This window comes from Nycticebus coucang, chromosome 22 (genome assembly GCF_027406575.1).
Source record: "Nycticebus coucang isolate mNycCou1 chromosome 22, mNycCou1.pri, whole genome shotgun sequence".
Taxonomy (NCBI): Eukaryota; Metazoa; Chordata; class Mammalia; order Primates; family Lorisidae; genus Nycticebus; species Nycticebus coucang.
The window spans coordinates 15,853,004-15,870,638 of record NC_069801.1 but is presented as its reverse complement, the minus strand read 5'-3'; the positions used below and the strand labels follow the sequence as shown (position 1 = coordinate 15,870,638).

Sequence of the window (17,635 nt, the reverse complement as noted above, 5' to 3'; positions counted from 1 at the left end):
GAGTGGCAGCAGAGTGGCAGTACCACACTGGTGGATGGTCTCTTCCTTAGGGACAGACCCCTGCCCCCTTCCTCTGCCCACCCAGCACCCTCTGGTGGGGGCAGATTCATTCATTCTACTACTAATTTCCCTTAAACCTGATAGAGTTAAGTAGGTCCATAGCAGAGAGGTGGCAAAGTCCTCCTCATGCCTGGGAGGTGCCTCCCTCCTAACTCTTCCCCTAAGCCCCCCCACCCCCGGTGGGCTTTCCCACCACCTGTAGGTGCTTGTGCCAGCCACTACTAGTAATGCAGATTTAGAAATCTTGTTTTATTGAGGGAGAGAGGTGTGATGGGTTATCAATTGGTGATGTCTGCTGAGGTCTAGGGAGGGTCGCTCCTAACTTCCTTCTCTGGGGTGGCGGGGAGCTGCAGAGCCTGGGGTCTGCCCATGCCCTCTCCTAATTTCCCAGTTATTTTCTAGGCGACCTTAAGTAGATCTTTTTACCTCCTTGAGACTCACTCCTCTCATCTGTAAACACAAGACATTATTGCCACCCGCAGCTGGGAAGAATAAATGAGAAAACATCTGCCAAGCAGCCTCATTTCCTTTGAGTCTTTACTTAAATGGCGCTTCTTAGAGAGGCCCTCCCTGGCCACCTATTGAAAATTGTCCCCACCTCCCATTTTCTGTGCCAACTCGGGATAGAATTGGTCCCCTTAGTGCTTCTCATTTTACTCGTTTGTCTTATTTATTCTGTCTTCTCCTACCAGCATAAAAAGTTCCATGAAAGCGGGCGGCGCCTGTGGCTCAGCGGGTAGGGTGCCGGTCCCATATGCCGGAGGTGGTGGGTTCAAACCCAGCCCCGGCCAAATTAAAAAAAAAAAAAAAAAAAAAAAAAAGTTCCATGAAAGCAAGGATTTTATCTGCTTTGCTTCTGCTGTATCTGCCCAGAACAATGCGGGCGCATAGTAGGCACACAAATATCTGTGAAAAAGAATAAGTTAAAAAAAAATGAATGCATGTGAACAGCTGCCAGAGTGTCCAGCCCACTACTGTGGCCTTGTATATTTTGTTCCCCCGCACGCCCATCTCTCCAGCTGTGTTATTCTGAAAGGCTCAGGCCTTTCTCCACCCACTCGCTCAAGGTCAACTTATCCACTCTTGAGGCTTCGTGCTTAATTTTCATATTTGGGCTTTTCATACCAGTGTATGAGCTTGCCCTGGGGAATAGAGTAGGGTATTTTCGTAATAAAATAAAAAGGTACTATTTTGGAATAGAATGCAGAATTGGCATGAATTTTTTTTTCTTTGAGGCAGAGTCTCACTTTGTTGCTCTTGGTAGAGTGCCGTGGCATCATAGCCACAGCAACCTCAAACTCTTAGGCTCAAGCAATTTTCTTGCCTCAGCCTCCTGAGTAGTTTGGACTACAAGCGCCCACCACAATGCCCAGCTATTGTTAGAGGGTCTCGCTTTAGCTCAGGCAGGTCTCGAACTCGTGAGCTCAGGCAATTCACCTGCTTCAGCCTCCCAGGGTACTAGGATTACAGACATGAGCCACTGCGCCCTGCCTGAATTTGGCAGGATTTGTTCGTTTTTTTGTTTTTGAGACAGTATCTCAAGCTGTCACCCTGTATAGAGTGCTGTGGTGTCATAGCTCACAGCAACCTCCAACTCTTGGGCTTAAGCGATTCTCTTGCCTCAGTTTTTCTATTTTTAATAGAGACAGGGGTCTTGCTTTTGCTCAGGCTGGTCTCGAACTCATGAGCTCAAGCAATCCACTGGCTTCAGCCTCTCAGAGTGCTAGGATTACATGGGTGAGCCACCGCACCCAGCCGGCATGAATTTATTTTCCTTTTTTTTTTTTGAGATAGAGTTTTACTTTGTCACCCTCGGTAGAGTGCTGTAGCATCACAACTCACAGCAACCTCCAGCTCCTGAGCTTAGGCGATCCTCCTGCCTCAGCCTCCTGAGTAGCTGGGACTACAGGTGCCCGCCACAATGCCTGGCTATTTTTTGTTGTAGTTTGCCTGGGGCCAGGTTTGAACCCACCACCCTTGGTATATGGGGCCGGCACCTTACTCACTGAGCCAGAGGCACCGTCCTGGCATGAATTTTTGAGATTTAAAAAAATGAGGCTGGACACAGTGGCTCATGCCTCTAATCCTAGCACTTTGGGAAGCTGAGGCAGGATGATTGCTTGAGGCCAGGAGTTCAAGATCAGCCTGAGCAAGAGTGAGACCCCCTCCATTACAGAAAAATTAGCCAGTATAGTAGAGCCTGCCTATATTCCCAGGTGCTAGAGAGTGTTGAGGCAGGAGGATGACTCGAGCCCAGGAGTCTGAGATTGTAGTGAGCTATGATGACGCCACTGCGCTCCAGCCCAGGCAATGGAGTGAGACCCTGTCTCAAAAAAAAAAAGAGACTTCAGCAAAGGCTTTTAGCTATGTCCTCAAACCTATTGGGGTACAGGTTCACTCTCCTCTGCCCTCAGGGTGCTTTGGAGCCTTGTTTTTGTAAATGACTAGAACCTGGGAGTCCTAAGACCTGCCCTCCCTCCAAAGCCCCAGCTAGGGATTTTTTTTATTTATTTTTTATTTTTTTTTTAATTTCAACAGACATGTACAAGTTCCACCATGGCAGATCTGGGCCTGAGCTCACTGGCTCATTTTCCTTCCCCCCTCTTTTTTTCATTTTCTTTTTTTGAGACAGAGTCTTGCTCTGTTGCCCCACGTAGAATGCATTGGCATCACTGTAGCTCACAGCAACCTCAATCTCCTGGCCTTAAGAAATCCTCCTTCCGGCGGCACCTGTGGTTCAAAGGATAGGGCGCTGGTCCCATATGTCAGAGGTGGTGGGTTCAAACACACCCCTGGCCAAAAACTGCAAAAAAAAAAAAAAAAAGAAAAAGAAATCCTCCTTCCTCAGCCTCCTGAACAGCTGGAACTATAGGTGCACATCACCATACCTAGATAATTTTTCTTATTTTTTGTGGCTATTTTGCCCAGGCCGGCCTCAAACTCCTGGCCGCAAGTGATCCTTCACCTCAGCCTCCCAAAGTGCTGAGATTATAGGTAGGTGTGACCACTGCATCCAACTATGTACATACTTTTAATTTTATTAGATACAGATACCACGTTTAGACCCATTTTTCAGATGAGGAGATTGAAACTCAGAGAGGTTACGTGAGCTGCCCAAGATCACACAGCTAGTTAATGGTAGAACCAGAAAATGAACTTATGCTTTTGTTTTAAAGGGAAAGCCCCGAGAAGGAAGATGTTTTTTCCAAGGTCACACAGCAAGTGAACATCAGGATGAGACTTAAACACATGACTCACAGAACAGGACTTTTTCTAGTCACATGATGCTTAGAAGGACAGGGACCAGCCCCGGTGGCTGACAGAGGAGCCACTGGCCTGTGGTTGAGGGAGGATTTCTGCCCCCGCAGCCTGGAGGCCGTGGCTGCATTGAAAGCTCAGATCCCCTTCCCCTCCACCCAGGCACCTTCTTGGTGTTTATCTACATCCTTCCTCCTCGACTCATTTCTCCTCCATTACTCCCCACCCCCATCCCCAGCCTCAGTTTCCCTCCTCAGTCTTACAAGTCACACTTGTGTTTTGCGGGACACAACAGTTTTGAGTGTCAGTGTGAGGAAAGTGCTGGCTTGAAGCCAGGCCTGTCCTGCAGGCTCAGGAAGTATTTGCTCAGTCAGAATCCCTTGTCCTTCCAACTCTCTTCTCTGACTGTCCCTTTTTCTGTCCCTTTTCCTCTGACTCTTCTTTTTCTTATTTTTATTTTTTGCAGTTTTCAGCCAGGGCTGGGTTTGAACCCACCACCTCCGGCATATGGGGCCAGCACCCTACCACTTTGAGCCACAGGCACCACCCTCTCTGACTCTTTTTTCCATCTCTTGTTTTTTTTTTGTTTGTTTGTTTTTCCTCCTCAGCTAGCTCTTTAGGCCAACTTCAGACACCTCTGGCTCCCAAAATACCACCTCTCAGGTGCCCCCCATGTCCAATGCCAGCGGTGGCACTGCCATTTTTGTCGCATGTCCTGAGGCCCCAGGGTGGGGTGCATGGGAGAGGGGCCCAAGAACAGCTCTGACTTGTGCCCCAGGCCTGCCATTTGCACTGGCCAGGTGAGAAAGGCTGACTGGTTTCTTGCCCTCAGAGGATCTTCTTGTGTTTCCATGACAACCGTGTAGCTAGGATGTCGTGGCTTGTGCTGGGCTAACAGCTACCAAATCCCCCACACGGTGCCCACAAAGGTGGGAAGGGAAGCATCTGTTAGGAGGCCAGAGTGAGTGGAATATACCTGTCCCCAACCATTGGAGAGGCAGCCCCACCCTAGGCTCAGATGGGGGGCTCTGAGTATCTTCTGGTTTCGTTTACACACACCCATCTCCTATCCATCTCACTGGGAAACTGTGCTGCACCTTCTCCCGGAGCCTCTGTCTCCTCATCTGTACAATGAGAGTATAATGCTGACCTCAGAAGTTGTCCCAGCTACCCGTGTGGGAACAGCAGTCATATTTCTTAGGATGGGGAAAGGCAGGACCAGACACACACGGGGGCAGCCAAGGCCACAGCTCTGTTTCACCCAGGCCTGGATCTGCCCCTTCCAAGCAGAATGATCTTGAGGAAGCACCCTTCCCTCTCTGAGCCTCAGTGTCCCCTTCTATAAAGTGAAAATAATTCCTGTGTGACAGGACAGCTGGGAAAAGATGACACATGGCTTGGCAAGCCTGGTACCTGGCCAAGCACCCAGTAGGTGCTCGTTAGGCGTTATTACCTGCGAAGGCACCGACCGGCCATGCTGCACAGGGAGTCATAGTTCCTGTGGCCGGGCTTCATCCCCGGTCCCCAGTGGTCCCCAACAGACTCCCGTCTGGGAATGGCTGCTGGCTGCCCCCAGCTCTTCCCAGTGGGGAATTCCTCCTGTGTTATTCACATACAGGCTTCCCCTGAAGGCTGAGCCCTTCTTTGTCCACGTCCCTGGCTGTCATCTGGCCTTCCCTGAGGCCTGTCTGGTGCTGTCATTTGTGTTAGGGTTGTTTGTGTCTTGTCTTCTTCTCCCAGGAGACAGGGAAAGCCTGGTGAGCATAAAGATTGTGGCTTCAGTCCCCAGCTCTGCCATGCATTGGCTCTGAGACCCTGGGCAAGTGATGTGGCCTCTCAGAACCTCAGTTTCCTCCTCTGCGAGGTTTCTTGGGAAGGTATCTGTGTGCTGTCTAGCATGGCATAAATGCAGAGCCCAAGTCAGGGGCCCAACAGCATTGGGTAGGTGCAGACCCAGGGCCAGGGAAGGGCTGGGTACCACCCAGCCTTGGCAGGGGTGGCCATGCAGCTGAGCCCCCAGCTGCTAGCAGCTCCCAGGGCCCACGTGGCCCAGGAGAGGCCAAGGACCTCAGGAGGCTTCTCCTGGGGAGAAGGAGGACTGAAAGGGAAGACAGAGGTGAGGCTCCTACAAGATTTCTTTTCTTTAAGTTAGAGTCTCACTTTGTTGCCCTCGGTAGAGTGATATGGCGTCATAGCTCACGGCAACCTCCAACTCTTGCATTCACGCGATTCTCTTGCCTCAGCCTCTCAAGTAGCTGGGACTACAGGCGCCCGCCACAATGCCCGGCTATTTTTTGAGATAAGGTTTCATTCTGGCTCAAGCTGGTCTTGAACCAATGAGCGCAGGCAATCCACCCACCTCGACCTCCCAAGTGCTAGGATTACGGGATGAGCCACCACGCCCAGCTTGCCCCTATAGGATTGTGTGTGAGCATGGAGGCCAAAGGGCAGGCACATGCTTCCTCACCTAATGGGTAGATAGCGTGATCCCATGTAAGCAATTTGACCTCTCTGAGCCTCAGTTTCCTATCTATGAAAGTGGAGGGTAATGATGTACCCCATCTCCTGGGTTGCTGTGAGGAGTTGATAAGATAGTACAATAATACATGGAAAGTGCTTGGCACAGTTTGGCCAGGAATTTTCTATTTATTTTTGGGGTATACTCTCAGGGCCCGTGACTTCTTAGCCAAACTCCTCAAATACCCATAAAACTTAATAAAAAAAAATTTTTTTTCGGAGAGAGTCTCACTATGTCGACCTCAGTAGAGTGCTGTGACGTCACAGCTCACAGCAACCTCCAACTCTTGGGCTTAAGCAATTCTCTTACCTCAGCCTCCCAAGTAGAATAAAAACATTTTTTAAAGCTTATCTCTCCAGTACTTTCTATGAGCCAGGCCCTGTGTTTAGTGCCATCATCACATTCCCCCATTTATTTTTATTTATTTTTATTAAACCATAGCTGTGTACATTAGTATGATCGTGGGGCACCATACACTTGGTTCATAGATCGTTTGACACATTTTCATCACATTAGTTAACATAGCTTTTGTAGCATTTTCTTAGTTATTTTGCTAAGACCTTTACATTCCACATTTACTAGGATTCACATATACCATTGTAAGATGCACCGCAGGTGTAATCCCATGAACCCCCCTCCTTCCCCCTCCCTCCCCCCCCCCTCCCTTTCCCCCTTCTCCCTATTCTTAGGTTGTAACTGGGTTATAGCTTTCATGTGAAGGTCCTACATTAGTTTCATAATAAGGGTGAGTACATTGGGTACTTTTTCTTCCATTCTTGAGACACTTTACTAAGAAGAATATGTTCCAGCTCCGTCCATGTAAACATGAAAGAGGTAAAGTCTCCATCTTTCTTTAAGGCTGCATAATATTCCATACATTCCCCCATTTAATCGCCACAGTTCTCTGTGGGGTTGGCCCTGTCGGCACCTGCACTTTATGGATGAGGAAACCGAGCCTCCGAGAAGCTGGGTGACCTGTGGACGCCCACTCGCCCATGTTACTGCAGAGCCTGGCCTCTCTTCTTGCGCATTGTTTGGAGATAACCGTGGACTGGGTTACAGTGTCTCAAAGGTATCCACTGGATACAGCACACCTCAAACAGGATCTGTGGGGAGAATCCATCAAGAGAGGATCTAGAGTGGGGCAGAGGGTGGGCAATGGCGACTGAACACAGCCCGGGGCCAAGCGGCGTGCAGGAGCTGGTGGCAGGACGGTGTGGCCACGTGTGTTTGTTCATCCTGTCAGGGGCAGGCAGGGGGCCCTGACCCGCCAGTAAAAACATCCGCACTGCTGAGGGTGGAGCAAGATGGCAGCCGAGTAACAGCTTCCTTGCATCTGGGCACCGTGAGTCTGGGGATATAGGACTCCAGGCATCTCTGGCTGGTGGGATCTGCCTATCATCACCCCTGAGAGGATACAGGGAGTCAGCGAGAGACTTCTGGACCCCAAGAGGAGGACTAAAACAGTGGAAAACCGGCAAGTGGTCGCGTGTGTTCAATCCGCCTAAACCCGCCCGCAACTGTAAGTTCAGTAGCAGCGAGACTGCAAACCAGAAAGGCCTTACCTGTGAACTGTTTTGGTGTCTTTGGACTTGGCACTCAGCTGAACTGCCTTGGGGAGAGCCTGAGCGGGAGTGCGGAGAACTCTGGCCTTTGTCTAGGGCCCCAGTCTGAGCCGCTGAGCCAGACGGAGCTAATAGAGTTTGGCTCTGGGTCACAGGCAGACATTGTGAGCGATCTGCCCTGGCAAGCTCCGCCCTCAGGGTCTCAGAGCTGGAATTGGGTGGGAGCTGGTAACCCAGCAACCAAGTAACCTAAGGGCGGGGTCTGAGCCGCCTTGCAGCCCTAACCCTCGGGGGCAGAGGGAGACCAGTTTTGACACACAGGGTAAGTGGATAGCCACTTCAGCAGTGATTCCAGCAACAAGCACTTCCCTGAGAAAGCTTCTGCCCAGTAAGTGAACAAGTTCAAAGTGCCTTTTAAGTGGGCTGAAGAGAGATTTAGGGTGTCTACCTGCTGGGGTTCGAGAAACTAGCAGCCTCCAGTCGTATCAGAACTGTGATTAACATCTCATACCCCAGAAGACCACGTGTTGCCCAGACAATATTCAATTCCATATACATACTGCTTTGTTTTTGGTTGCGTGTGTGTTTTTTTTGTTTCTTTGTTTGGTTTTTTTTTGGTTTGGTTGTTTTTTTTGTTTATTTTGACGTTCTAGATTGTTGTTTTGTTTTTTAAGTTCAACCTTTTCCATACAGATCCTTTTTCTTTCTCAATTTTTCTAGTTTAATTATAATTTCCCATTGCTGCCTATTTCAAAAATCTGAACTTCATTTTTGTTAGTGTTTCTACCACTATTATTTGGTTTTTCCAGCTAATTTTATCCCGTAAAGTTTTCTGTTTGCTTGTTTTGGTTTGATTTATAGCATTTTTGTCTTTCCTCTCTACTTGGTGGAGGTGGGGTACTGTGTCTGATCAGGTTAGCAAAGAGCTGCTGACCTCAAGGGAACCACCCCACTTGGCACCCCCCAGAAGGTGTTTTTTTTTTTTTAAGGTTGTATCAAAGTACCCTACTGTACACCTATATTGCTCTGTCTCCCTCTTTCTGTGCCTCTCTTCTTTTTGTCAATATTCCTTTCACCCAACCACTCTCCTTTCTCTATTTTTCTTTTTTTTCATTTTTTTTTTTTTTTCTTATCACTCAGTCCTCATTTCTTTCATCGCTTTTTTGCTCTTCAACCTTCTCACCCTTCTGGTCCTGTAACCCTTAGTCCACAGGCACAAGAACTTAAAGAGCAAGAGGAATTGAAAGGAAAATTAGGGCAAGTAAACAGATAAAAGAAATCACCCATGAGGAAGAATCAGCAGAAAACTCCAGGCAACATGAAGAACCAGTCCAGAACTACCCCGCCAAGGGACCATGAGGTAGCTACTGCAGAGGACTCCACCTATACAGAAATGTTAGGAATGACAGAAAGGGAATTTAGAATACACATGTTGAAAACAATGAAGGAAATGATGGAAACAATGAAGGAAACTGTTAATAAAGTGGAAAATAACCAAAAGGAAATTCAAAAACAGAATCAAATAAGAGATGAACGATATGAAGAATATAAAAAGGATATAGCAGAGCTGAAGGAAATGAAACAGTCAAACAGTCAACTTAAAGATGCAATGGAAAGTATCAGCAACAGGTTAGACCATGCAGAAGAAAGAATCTCAGAGGTAGAAGACAAAGTTCTTGAGATAACTCAGATAGTAAAAGAGGCAGAAAAGAAGAGAGAGAAAGCAGAACGTTCACTGTCAGAATTATGGGACTTTATGAAGCGTTCCAACATACGAGTTATAGGAATTCCAGAAGGGGAAGAAGAATGCCCCAGAGGAATGGAAGCCATACTAGAAAATATTATAAAAGAAAATTTCCCAAATATTACCAAAGATTCTGACACACTGCTTTCAGAGGGATATCGGACCCCGGGTCGCCTCAACTCTAACCGAGCTTCTCCAAGACACATTGTGATGAACCTCTCCAAAGTCAAGACCAAAGAAAAGATTCTGCAAGCTGCCAGGAGTAAGCGCCAGTTGACCTACAGGGGCAAATCCATCAGATTGACCGCAGACTTCTCTAATGAAACTTTCCAAGCAAGAAGACAATGGTCATCTACCTTTAATCTACTTAAACAGAACAATTTTCAGCCCAGAATTCTGTACCCTGCTAAGCTAAGCTTCAAAATTGATGGAGAAATCAAATCATTTACGGATATACAAACATTGAGGAAATTCGCCACAACAAGACCAGCTCTACAGGTAATACTTCAACCTGTTCTGCACACTGACCACCACAATGGATCAGCAGCAAAGTAAGAACTCAGAAATTAAAGGACAGAACCTAACCTCCACACTGATGCAAAAGATAAAACTAAGCAATGGACTCTCACAAAATAAGACGAATAGAATACTACCACACTTGTCAATTATCTCAATAAATGTTAATGGCTTGAATTCCCCACTGAAGAGACATAGATTGGTTGACTGGATTAAAAAACACAAGCCATCCATTTGCTGTCTGCAAGAAACACACCTGGCTTCAAAAGACAAATTAAAGCTCCGAGTCAAGGGTTGGAAGACAATTTTTCAGGCAAATGGAATTCAGAAGAAAAGAGGAGTTGCAATCTTATTTTCAGACACATGTGGATTTAAAGCAACTAAAGTCAAAAAAGACAAAGATGGTCACTTTATATTGGTCAAGGGAAAAATACAACAAGAAGACATTTCAATTCTAAATATTTATGCACCCAATTTAAATGCTCCCAGATTCTTGAAGCAGACCTTACTCAGTCTGAGCAATATGATATCTGATAATACCATCATAACAGGGGACTTTAACACTCCTCTTACAGAGCTGGACAGATCCTCTAAACAGAAATTAAACAAGGATATAAGAGACTTAAATGAGACTCTAGAACAACTGTGCTTGATAGACGCATATAGAACACTCCACCCCAAAGATAAAGAATATACATTCTTCTCATCACCCCATGGAACATTCTCCAAAATTGATCATATCCTGGGACACAAAACAAATATCAACAGAATCAAAAGAATTGAAATTTTACCTTGTATCTTCTCAGACCATAAGGCACTAAAGGTGGAACTCAACTCTAACAAAAATGCTCGACCCCACCCAAAGGCATGGAAACTAAACAATCTTCTGTTGAATAACAGATGGGTGCAGGAAGAAATAAAACAGGAAATCATTAACTTCCTCGAGCATAACAACAATGAAGACACAAGCTACCAAAACCTGTGGGATACTGCAAAAGCAGTTTTGAGAGGAAAATTCATCGCTTTAGATGCCTACATTCGAAAAACTGAAAGAGAGCACATCAACAATCTCACAAGAGATCTTATGGAATTGGAAAAAGAAGAACAATCTAAGCCTAAACTCAGTAGAAGAAAAGAAATATCCAAAATCAAATCAGAGATCAATGAAATTGAAAACAAAAGAATCATTCAGAAAATTAATGAAACAAGGAGTTGGTTTTTTGAAAAAATAAATAAAATAGATAAACCATTGGCCAGACTAACGAGGAATAGAAAAGTAAAATCTCTAGTAACCTCAATCAGAAATGATAAAGGGGAAATAACAACTGATCCCACAGAGATACAAGAGATCATCTCTGAATACTACCAGAAACTCTATGCCCAGAAATTTGACAATGTGAAAGAAATGGATCAATATTTGGAATCACACCCTCTCCCTAGACTCAGCCAGGAAGAAATAGAGCTCCTGAACAGACCAATTTCAAGCACTGAGATCAAAGAAACAATAAAAAAGCTTCCAACCAAAAAATGCCCTGGTCCAGATGGCTTCACTCCAGAATTCTATCAAACCTTCAAGGAAGAGCTTATTCCTGTACTGCAGAAATTATTCCAAAAAATTGAGGAAGAAGGAATCTTCCCCAACACATTCTATGAAGCAAACATCACCCTGATACCAAAACCAGGAAAAGACCCAAACAAAAAGGAGAATTTCAGACCAATCTCACTCATGAACATAGACGCAAAAATTCTCAACAAAATCCTAGCCAATAGATTACAGCTTATCATCAAAAAAGTCATTCATCATGATCAAGTAGGCTTCATCCCAGGGATGCAAGGCTGGTTTAACATACGCAAGTCTATAAACGTTATCCACCATATTAACAGAGGCAAAAATAAAGATCACATGATCCTCTCAATAGATGCAGAAAAAGCATTTGATAAAATCCAGCATCCTTTTCTAATTAGAACTCTGAAGAGTATAGGCATAGGTGGCACATTTCTAAAACTGATTGAAGCTATCTATGACAAACCCACAGCCAATATTTTACTGAATGGAGTAAAACTGAAAGCTTTTCCTCTTAGAACTGGAACCAGACAAGGTTGCCCTCTGTCACCTTTACTATTCAACATAGTGCTGGAAGTTCTAGCCAATACAATTAGGCAAGACAAGGAAATAAAGGGAATCCAAATGGGAGCAGAGGAGGTCAAACTCTCCCTCTTTGCTGACGACATGATCTTATACTTAGAGAACCCCAAAGACTCAACCACAAGACTCCTAGAAGTCATCAAAAAATACAGTAATGTTTCAGGATATAAAATCAATGTCCACAAGTCAGTAGCCTTTGTGTACACCAATAACAGTCAAGATGAGAAGCTAATTAAGGACACAACTCCCTTCACCATAGTCTCAAAGAAAATCAAATACCTAGGAATATACCTAACGAAGGAGGTGAAGGACCTGTATAAAGAAAACTATGAAATCCTCAGAAAGGAAATAGCAGAGGATATTAACAAATGGAAGAACATACCATGCTCATGGATGGGAAGAATCAACATTGTTAAAATGTCCATACTTCCCAAAGCAATCTACCTATTCAATGCCATTCCTATCAAAATACCAACATCATACTTTCAAGATTTGGAAAAAATGATTCTGCGTTTTGTATGGAACTGGAAAAAACCCCGTATAGCTAAGGCAGTTCTCTGTAATAAAAATAAAGCTGGGGGCATCAGCATACCAGATTTTAGTCTGTACTACAAAGCCATAGTGCTCAAGACAGCATGGTACTGGCACAAAAACAGAGACATAGACACTTGGAATCGAATGGAAAACCAAGAAATGAAACTAACATCTTACAACCACCTAATCTTTGATAAACCAAACAAGAACATACCTTGGGGGAAAGACTCCCTATTCAATAAATGGTGTTGGGAGAATTGGATGTCTACATGTAAAAGACTGAAACTGGACCCACACCTTTCCCCACTCACAAAAATTGATTCAAGATGGATAAAGGACTTAAACTTAAGGCATGAAACAATAAAAACCCTCCAAGAAAGCATAGGAAAAACACTGGAAGATATTGGCCTGGGGAAAGACTTCATGAAGAAGACTGCCATGGCAATTGCAACAACAACAAAAATAAACAAATGGGACTTCATTAAACTGAAAAGCTTCTGTACAGCTAAGGAGACAATAACCAAAGCAAAGAGACAACCTACACAATGGGAAAGGATATTTGCATATTTTCAATCAGACAAAAGCTTGATAACTAGGATCTATAGAGAACTCAAATTAATCCACATGAAAAAAGCCAACAATCCCTTATATCAATGGGCAAGAGACATGAATAGAACTTTCTCTAAAGACGACAGACGAATGGCTAACAAACACATGAAAAAATGTTCATCATCTCTATATATTAGAGAAATGCAAATCAAAACAACCCTGAGATATCATCTAACCCCAGTGAGAATGGCCCACATCACAAAATCTCAAAACTGCAGATGCTGGCGTGGATGTGGAGAGAAGGGAACACTTTTACACTGCTGGTGGGACTGCAAACTAGTACAACCTTTCTGGAAGGAAGTATGGAGAATCCTCAAAGCACTCAAGCTAGACCTCCCATTTGATCCTGCAATCCCATTACTGGGCATCTACCCAGAAGGAAAGAAATCCTTTTATCATAAGGACACTTGTACTAGACTGTTTATTGCAGCTCAATTTACAGTCGCCAAAATGTGGAAACAGCCTAAATGCCCACCAACCCAGGAATGGATTAACAAGCTGTGGTATATGTATACCATGGAATACTATTCAGCCATTAAAAAAAGTGGAGACTTTACATCCTTCGTATTAACCTGGATGGACGTGGAAGATATTATTCTTAGTAAAGCATCACAAGAATGGAGAAGCATGAATCCTATGTACTCAATTTTGATATGAGGACAATTAATGACAATTATGGTTATGGGGGGGGGAAACAGAAAGAGGGAAGGAGGGAGGTGGGTGGGGCCTTGGTGTGTGTCACACTTTATGGGGGCAAGACATGATTGCAAGAGGGACTTTACCTAACAATTGCAATCAGTGTAACCTGGCTTATTGTACCCTCAATGAATCCCCAACAATAAAAAAAAAAAAAAAAAAAAAAAAACATCCGCACTGCTTGTTGGCCCCATGGTGGGGGGGTGCTGAGACAAACCAGAGAAGCAGCAGCCAGTGTCTCCTGGTGCCAAGCCAGGTGCTGGGGGCGCCCTGGTGCACAGAGGGGGATGTGGCCCAGAGCCAGCGTTTGTTGAGCTTCAAGTATGTGCCAGGCCGTTTATACACAAGGTTTTATTGCATCGTTACAGAAGCCCTGCTCTGTCTAGTTTGTTATTTTTACTTAGCTGACGAGGAAACTGAGCTCTGGAGATTGTACAGACCCCCCTCTGTTGAAAGCTCACAAAATTTGGTTTCCTGGGAGAGTGGGCCTGTGAAAACATTCCTTGGACAATGTTCCATTTCGTCTGCCACATTTCCCTTGCAGACTTTGTTGTGATGCTAATTCAGCTTCTCTCCTGCTGAGGCGCATCCACCTGGTAGATGTCAGGGAGCATCTTCCCTCCCTGGTCTGCTTTATGACACATTTGTGGGGAGGGGGCCTGGCCAGCCTGCAGTGACCATCAGATCTGGCTGGCGTCCTTGGAAGGCCAGTCTGACACAACTTAGGGGTTTTGCCTCTTTTCTCATTCAGGCAGGACGATTTTGCTGGCTCTGCTTACATAGGCTTGTGGAGTGGGCCTTACTGAATCTAAGTCCTCAAAATGGGATTTTAGGAATTGCTAAGACCAGCCAGGTGCAGTGGCTCAGATTTGCAATACTAGCACCCTGAGAGGCTGAGGTGGAAGGATCCCTTAAGCTCAGGAGTTCAAGACCAACCTGAGCAAGGGCAGGACCTTGTCTCTACCAAAACTAGAAAAATTAGCCAGGCGTTGTGGGGGGTGCCTATAGCCCCAGCTACTGGGGAGGCTGAGGCAGGAAGATAACTTGAACCTAGGAGTTTGAGGTTGCTGTGAGCTGTGATGATGTCGCAGCACTCTAGCTGGGCAACAGAGACCCAGTCTCAAAGAAAAAAGATTCCATCTTGAGAGTGGGGAGCAGGGTCTCAGAAGAGAGACTGAGTCTACCTTTCTTGCCCAGCTCCTGGGGAAGAAGGTATCGCTTCTGGTTTGGAGGGGTGCAGAGAAGGCCATGAGCACAAAGTCTGAGAAGTGGGTGGGATTGGGGGGTGGAGAGGCCAGCCAGCCCAGGCCCATGACTTTTTATTCTGGTCAAGAGCCCAAGATTGCCCAACCCTCAGATCCCCAGATGCGTCACCAGCTAAGAATTGCCTGAGGCCAGCTTGGCCTTGTGACCAGCAAACTTTTTCCCATCTGAAGCCCGTGGGCTGGCCCTCCCCCTCTATCTGTTCATTTGGGGAGGTTTCCCCCCAATCAGCAAGAACTACGGCAAAATGCCGGGAGCTAATGGTGGCTCTTTGCGTCCCCACTTTACAGAGGAGAAAACAGGTGACCTCGCAGCAAACCACAGGGCTGACTTTCAAGCCAGGTCCACCTGACTGCACAGCCTGTTCTTTTTTTGGTGGGTAACAAAATATCTCAGACATATAAAAATCTCAGTAAAAACAAACACTAGCTTGCAAACCATCAGTTTAAGAAATAAAACACTCCAAATGTAGCTGAATCGCCCCCGTCCTGCCCCCGAGGCTCTCCCTGGTCTTTCCAACCACCCCCTCTCCTGGGGAAACTGCCTCCTTCTGGGGCCGTCTTGATACTGTTACTAGATGTTTCTGCCTCCCTCAGTGATACAGCGTTTTCCACTGTTTCTAACTTTTAGTAATGAGTAGGCGGCGCTCTACACCTGCCTTTTCCCCTTCGTGTTTGAGTTGTAGCCACTTTGTCTTCAGAGCTGTGTGATGGTCCAGCTTTATTCAGGCTTCTGTAGAACCGCGCCTTTAGGTTGTTTGTTATCCTATAACCCACACTGGGGGACTTCCTTATTCATGTCCCCTGGTGACCAGGGAAGGCCTTCTAAGAAGTACGTGTGTTGTATGTTGAGTAGAATCAGGTGAGCCTGTGACATCGTAGGACTCCTTGCTATAAGACTTGGCCAACAAAGTGGGGCTGCCTGATCTGAGAGTGAAAATCCCTTAACGATAGGAATGTTCCTCTGTTTTGTTTGCTCCTGTGCACAGTGCCAAGAACAGCGTCCGGCACCTAGTAGGTGTGCGGTAAATAACTGTTCCCTGAACTAGTGAACTTACGCGGGGCTCTGGGGAAGGCACTCTGTTCTTGTGGCCTCACTCAATCTGCCATGAGGAGGGCTGCTTCCCATTTCACAGGTAAGCTGACTGAGGCAGCAGACAGGTGAAATTCCCAAGAGCCCACAGCCAGTACCCAGGATGGCTCACTCTAGAATAGTGATTTTCAAACCAGTATGCTGTGGCACACTGGTATGCTGTCAGAGGATACTAGATGTGCTGTGAAAAATTTTAAAGATCATTAATTAAATTATTTTGGAAAGAAGTTCAAAGCACATTAAACATATTCTTTTTTTAACTTTTATTTTATTTTATTTATTTATTTTTTTTTTTTTTTGTAGAGACAGAGTCTCACTTTACCGCCTTCGGTAGAGTGCTGTGATGTCACAGGACTCACAGCAACCTCTAGCTCTTGGGCTTCTGCAATTCTCTTGCCTCAGCCTCCCAAGTAGCTGGGACTACAGGCGCCCGCCACAACGCCCCGCTATTTTTTGGTTGCAGTTCAGCCGGGGCTGGGTTTGAACCCACCACCCTCGGTATATGGGGCCAGCGCCCTACTCACTGAGCCACAGGCGCCACCCTTAACTTTTTTTTAAAAATCAACATAATTTAAGTGTGCCACAGAAGTTTAAATATAGGTTCAAATGTGCCATGAGATAAAAAAGGTTGGAAAACATTGCTCTAGGACCTATGTTCTTTTCTTTTTCTTTCTTTTTTTTTTTTAACAGATCAAAATTAAATTTATTTCTCTGCAGTTTGACCCAGTCTATCTCTAAATCCATGAAAACTTCTACCTTGAAGTGATTAGCTTATTGACTATACTGGCAGTCTCTGGAAATCATCATTTGTCTTAACAAGATTTTATAATACTAAATACCATTCTTTGGCTTTAAAAATTCTAGCAGTTTTTCCCTCTATGCCTAGTTTTTTTTTTTTTTTATTGTTAAATCATAGCTGTGTACATTAGTGCAATCAAGGGGTACAATGTGCGGGTTTCATATACAATCTGAAACATTCTCATCAAACTGTTCAACGTAGCCTTCATGGCATTTTCTTAGTTATTGTATGTAGACATTTATATTCTGCATTTAGTAAGTTTCGCCTGTACCCATTCCAAGATGCACCATAGGTGTGGCCCCAACCATTACCCTCCCTCCACCCTAACCTCCTCACTCCCTTCCCCTTCCTTGGCCCTTTCCCCATAGTCTTGTGCTATAGTTGGGTTATAGCCTTCATGTGAAAGCTATAATTTAGCTTCATAGTAGGGCTGAGTACATTGGATACTTTTTCTTCCATTCCTGAGATACTTTGCTAAGAAGAATATGTTCCAGCTCCATCCATGTAAACATGAAAGAGGTAAAGTCTCCATCTTTCTTTAAGGCTGCATAATATTCCGTGGTATACATGTACCACAATTTGCTAGTCTATTCATGGGTCGATGGGCACTTGGGCTTCTTCCATGACTTAGCAATTATGAATTGGGCTGCAATAAACATTCTGGTACAGATGTCTTTGTTATATTATGATTTTTTGTCTTCTGGGTATAAACCTAATAAAGGAATTATAGGATCGAATGGCAGATCTATTTTTAGATCTCTAAGTATTCTCCAAACATTCTTCCAGAAGGAACGTATTAATGTGCATTCCCACCAGCAGTGTAGAAGTGTGCCCT

At 45.1% G+C, this 17,635-nt stretch overlaps 1 protein-coding gene across 1 annotated transcript in view; it reads left to right on the top strand.

Annotated features, from left to right (window-relative positions):
• Positions 1–17,635, top strand: part of ECE1 (endothelin converting enzyme 1) — a 131,298-nt gene that overhangs the window by 19,937 nt on the left and 93,726 nt on the right. The gene's annotated exons all lie outside the window — the stretch shown is intronic.